Source organism: Pseudophryne corroboree, chromosome 6 (assembly GCF_028390025.1).
Source record: "Pseudophryne corroboree isolate aPseCor3 chromosome 6, aPseCor3.hap2, whole genome shotgun sequence".
NCBI lineage: Eukaryota > Metazoa > Chordata > Amphibia > Anura > Myobatrachidae > Pseudophryne > Pseudophryne corroboree.
This window is the reverse complement of record NC_086449.1, coordinates 810,981,062-810,987,096: the sequence shown is the minus strand read 5'-3', so window position 1 is coordinate 810,987,096 and position 6,035 is coordinate 810,981,062. Positions and strand designations below refer to the sequence as shown.

Sequence of the window (6,035 nt, the reverse complement as noted above, 5' to 3'; positions counted from 1 at the left end):
AAGCTCTTACAAAAAATGACAGAATAAAGTACGGGGGCGCCGATCTATAATTTTACATGAAAAGCTGCTAGCGCTATGTAATTTGTTAAAATGCGGTAAATTGATAATACAATGGCAGAGCCTCGCACACCATTACTGCGGAGTCTATTCTATTATCCATGAAAAGCTTTCAGTCCGGATTCCACATTTTTCCGGAGATGATAACAAGCGAGAGAGAATTTCACAGATAATTAAATAAAAGATAAGGCAGAATATTACAGGGTACGGCGTTTAATATGGGGAGACAATACCAGAAATACCAGTAACAGTGTTACATCTAGGGCCACTAGAAACTGCTTTCCCATCCAGTATTTTTCCTTTATGTGTCTCCCTCGATTGATGATTAAATTACGGGAAAACATTTCCATTTGAGAAACGTTTTCCTGCTACATTAGGGTAGCAAGGTGTCATTTAGCCGTAACAATGAATTGCAAATAATTGTATCCTAAATAAAGGGAAATAAAATGAAACAAATTGTGTAGAGACCCCATTAAATGAACCACTTGTCGATGTGCATTGGTAACAGCTAGGATGATATCCCTGCACTACTATTATAAATGGCAGACCCACAAACATCGGAGATGAATGTAAATGATCAGGTTTACGTACATCACTGAATAATGCCCAATCTTATTAAGGTGTCTAATAACAATGTTTACAAAACTTTTACATCTAGCTTTCAAATCGACCTTCAAAGATACTTTGAAACGACCCATCTTCCATCTTTATTATAACCTTTATTTATAGGGCGCCACAAGGGGTCTACAGCGCCTTACAAGTGGCACGATTCACGTTTGCATGGAACTGAACAGCCGCAAGGAAGATGCTGTGCAACTGCGTCCAATTAAAATTCTAATGTAGCAGGAGGCGTCTGTAGGAGATAGACGCATTATAGAGAATCCAAGTGCTGCCTCTGAGGCACTGGCCAGTCTGCATAAGCTGCAGCTTACTCAGGCTGGCAGTCTCATCCGGACACCACAGTCCAGGAAGTCTGCATCAGACATCGCAGATCCTGGACCCATCATGCCTTAAAAATCAGTTATATTCACATGGTCGACCATGTTATGGTCGACAGTCATTAGGTCGACCACTATTGGTCGACATTGACATGGTCGACATGGACACATGGTCGACACATGAAAATGGTCGACACATGAAAGGACGACACATGAAAAGGTCGACATGAGTTTTTTTACTTTTTTTTCTTTTGGGGAACTTTTCCATACTTTACGATCCACGTGGACTACGATTGGAACGGTACAGTGTGCCGAGCGAAGCGGCAGCGGAGCGAAGACACCATGCCCGAAGCATGGCGAGCGAAGCGAGCCATGCGAGGGGACGTGGTGCACTAATTGGGGTTCCCAGTCACTTTACGCAAAAAACGACACCAAAAAAGTTAAAAAACTCATGTCGACCTTTTCATACGTCGACCTTTCATGTGTCGACCATTTTCATGTGTCGACCATGTGTCCATGTCGACCATGTCAATGTCGACCAATAGTGGTCGACCTAATGACTGTCGACCATTCATACCGGAAAACCCAGAGAACGCCTCTACCTGTCACACAGGCAAAGGCGTTCACATCATAGTGATGCCATCACAGGACCGTTCTGCACCTGTGCAGTTTCCCAATGCAGTTTGCGATGTCACTCTCAACCCTCTGTCTGCATGCTGAGGCTTTTGGTGGTTGCGGCATCCGGCACCGTTCTTCAAAAAGGTTGCATGACGCCCCCATTTCATACCGGAACCCTTCAAAATGAGGGCGTCATGCAACCTTTTTGAAGAACGGTGCCGGATGCCGCAACCACCAAAAGCCTCAGCATGCAGACAGAGGGTTGAGAGTGACATCGCAAACTGCATTGGGAAACTGCACAGGTGCAGAACGGTCCTGTGATGGCATCACTATGATGTGAACGCCTTTGCCTGTGTGACAGGTAGAGGCGTTCTCTGGGAGGGAGGGAGGGAGGGAGGGAGGGAGGGAGGGAGGGAGGGAGGTTGCAGTTGTAAGGATCAGAGGACTGGATTTAGGATGTGATTCATCAAACTTTCAAAAGAGATAAAATGGAGAGAGATGAAGTACCAGCCAATCAGATCCTAACTGCCACGTTACAGGCTGTGTTTGAAAAAATGACAGGAGCTGATTGGTCGGTTCTTTATCTCACTCTAAAGGCCCATATAGACGGGCCGATGCGTGGAGAGATGTGTGCTGAGCGAACCGCTCAGCACACATCTCTCCCGCCGTTCAGCATTGCGCGATCTGTGCTGAGCGTGCGGGGGGAGACGGGGGGGGGGGGCGCTCACTTCACCCAGCGGGTGAAGTGAGCGACCCGCTAGATTGGCCTGCACGGCAGGCCAATCTAGCAGCAGCGATAGCGATGCGCGGGGCTGCGCATCGCTATCGCTGTAAGGGGTACACACGGAGCGATCAGGCTTATATTCTAAGCAATCTAGTCAGATTACTTAGAATATCGCTCCATGAGTACCCCCCTTTAGCTTTGATAAACCAACCCCTGTGTTCTTGGAATGCAACGAAGAAAGGTGGAGATGTCATTTCATCATACAACTGCCCCGTTAGGAACTGATGACGTGATTGCATCATAGTTGGTTCAAAGTTGGTTCACCTTACCGTCCTGGCCCCTGTATCTAGTGATATAACAAGTAGCAGCCAGTAACTGGGTGTGGTATGGAAGGTCGACAGTGTCTAGGTTGACCACTATTGATCGAGAGTGTCTAGGTCGACAGGTCAAAAGGTCGACATGAGTTTTTGATGTGTTTTTTTGTGTGTCGTTTTCTCCGTACAGTGACCTGGAACCCCAATTAGTGCACCATGGGGGTCATTCCGAGTTGATCGTAGCTGTGCTAAATTTAGCACAGCTACGATCATCTTCTCTGACATGCGGGGGGACGCCAGGTACAGGGCTAGCCCGCCCCGCATGTCAGTCCGGCCCCCCCTCGCAGAAGTGCAAGGACATCGCACAGCGGTGATGCCTTTGCACTTCAAGAGTAGCTCTTGGCCAGCGCAGCTTTAGCATGCTGGGTGGGAGCTACTCAACGCTCCCTGGCCCGCAGCGGCTGTGTGACATCACGCAGCCGCTGCGGGTTTCCCCCCGTTCGGTCCAGCCACGCCTGCGTTGGCCGGACCAAATCCACGAAACGGCGGCCAAACACCGCCGTTCCGCCCCCTCCCGCCCAGCGATCGCCTCTGCCTGTCAATCGGGCAGAGGCGATCGCATCCCTGCTACGGCCTTCGGCCATCTGGCATGGGACCCGTTCGCTCTGCTGCGTTAAAACGCAGTGAGCGAACAGGTCAGAATGACCCCCCATGTCCCCACGCATGGCTCGCTTCGCTCGACACAGGTTACTATTCCCAATCGTAGTCCGTGTGGACTGTTAAGTATGAAAAAGTTCAAAAAGAGAAAAAAATTGTGAAAAACTCATGTCGACCTTTTGACCTGTCGACCTAGAACATGTCGACCTAGAGACCCTGTCGACCTAGTTACTGTCGACCAATAGTGGTTGACCTAGTTACTGTCGACCAATAGTGGTCGACCTAGAGACCGGATCCCCCAGTATATCTGTGACTAGCGGCTGGCCTGACGTATAAGCCGTGGGTGAAGTACTGCTGAATTGTTGCACAGTGAGATCTGTTCTTATTTTGACACATTTTCAGGAAATGTCACGGTCACCTCTTAATACCCATTTTTATTATCAGGTCCTATAACCTTCAAATGTCTCTATAATAAAATAGCTGTAGAGCTCGTTCACTTTAGAAATTTACATTTTACAAGATAAGAATTTATTATCTCACAATGGTCTATTTACCAAACAGAGAAAAGTCCTCTCCTGCGGAAATGTGTTATATAAGGCTTATTTCCTGGCGCCTTATCTAACAACGGGCCAGCGCTAGCGATAAGGTTCTCTAGGGTTCTCCAGCGTTGGCTTTCTCCCGCATATGCAGGGTGGGTCGTAGTTCACAAGAACAACAGGGGTAAGTGTACTGCCGCAATCATACTGCTTTCACCATCTCAGAATAGACGGGCTGTATTGTGTATACACTGCGCATGTTTGTATGCAAATGCAACTGCGACTCTCTAGGCTACGGAGCTGCTGTTAGCAAGTGAAGCTGCCGCACAGGAATGGAAAGAGACATATACTGGACCAATCACAAGGTCAGTTGCAATTACATTCACATTAGCGGGCTATACGCAATTACGGAGAACATCAAAGCTAATAGCAGTAGCGACTCAGACGCAACGTTTTTACATGTACGAATACGCAGCCATCAGAAGGTACACGCCCTAACTATGGTGGTGCCTAAACCAACCCCCCCCCCCCCCCCTGCGGCCTAAACCTAACCCTCCTTTCCCCGTAGCCTAACCGTAACCCTTCCTGGGGGTGCCTAAACCTAACCCCTCCTCTCCGCAGCCTAACCCTCCCCAAGGGTGCCTAAACCTAACCCCTCCTCCCCGCAGCTTAAACCTAACCCTCCCTTCCCGGCAGCCTAAACCTAGCCCTGCCTGGGGGTGCCTAAATTTAAACCCCCCCACCGCGGCCTAACACTAACAGTACCCTGCATACTTACATTAGGGGTGTTGGGAATCTGGCATTATTATTTCGTCTGATGCCGGTATTACGGCGCCGTTCTACTGGCTGCATGTCGGAATTCTGGCGCTGGGATTCCGACTGCTTGCATCCTGACCGCACCCCCTACTGTTCTGTCCTGGTGTAACTCAGATATGCTGAGCTCTTCCAGTGGAGCCAAGGCCCATACTGTATACTACTGCTCTCTTCTGGTGTAACCCGGGCACATATACTACTGCTCTCTCCCGGTGTAACCCAGGCACATATACTACTGCTCTCTCCCGGTGTAACCCGGGCACATTACTACTGCTCTCTCCTGGTGTAATCCTGGCACATATACTACTGCTCTCTCCTGGTGTAACCCAGGCACATATACTACTGCTCTCTCCTGGTGTAACCCAGGCACATATACTACTGTTCTCTCCTGGTGTAACCCAGGCACATATACTACTGCTCTCTCCCGGTGTAACCCAGGCACATATACTACTGGTCTCTCCTGGTGTAACCCAGGCACATATACTACTGTTCTCTCCTGGTGTAACCCAGGCACATATACTACTGCTCTCTCCTGGTGTAACCCAGGCACATATACTACTGTTCTCTCCTGGTGTAACCCAGGCACATATACTACTGCTCTCTCCCGGTGTAACCCAGGCACATATACTACTCTCCTGGTGTAACCCAGGCACATATACTACTGCTCTCTCCTGGTGTAACCCAGGCACATATACTACTGTTTTCTCCCGGTGTAACCCAGGTACATATACTACTGATCTCTCCCGGTGTAACCCAGGCACATATACTACTGCTCTCTCCTGGTGTAACCCAGGCACATATATTACTGCTCTCTCCTGGTGTAACCCAGGCGCATATACTACTGTTTTCTCCGGTGTAACCCAGGTACATATACTACTGCTCTCTCCCGGTGTAACCCAGGCACATATACTACTGTTCCCTCCCGGTGTAACCCAGGCACATAAACTACTGCTCTATCCTGGTGTAACCCAGGCACATATACTACTCATACTTACCTACATTGTATTTCTCTAACGTCCTAGTGGATGCTGGGGACTCCGTAAGGTCCATGGGAAATAGACGGGCTCCGCAGGAGACATGGGCACTTTAAAAAAGAATTTGGATTCTGGTGTGCTCTGGCTCCTCCCTCTATGTCCCTCCTCCAGACCTCAGTTTGAATCTGTGCCCGGACGAGCTGGGTGCTGTTTAGTGAGCTCTCCTGAGCTTGCTATAAGAAAGTATTTTGTTAGGTTTTTTATTTTCAGGGAGATCTGCTGGCAACAGACTCCCTGCATCGTGGGACTGAGGGGAGAGAAGCAGCCCTACTCTCTGAAGCTAGGTCCTGCTTCTTAGGCTACTGGACACCATTAGCTCCAGAGGGATCGTACACAGGATCTCA

General features: G+C 49.0%; 1 protein-coding gene across 2 annotated transcripts in view; it reads right to left on the bottom strand.

Moving 5' to 3' along the window:
- The window catches only part of LARGE1 (LARGE xylosyl- and glucuronyltransferase 1), a 464,898-nt gene that overhangs the window by 92,639 nt on the left and 366,224 nt on the right, over window positions 1–6,035 (bottom strand). The gene's annotated exons all lie outside the window — the stretch shown is intronic.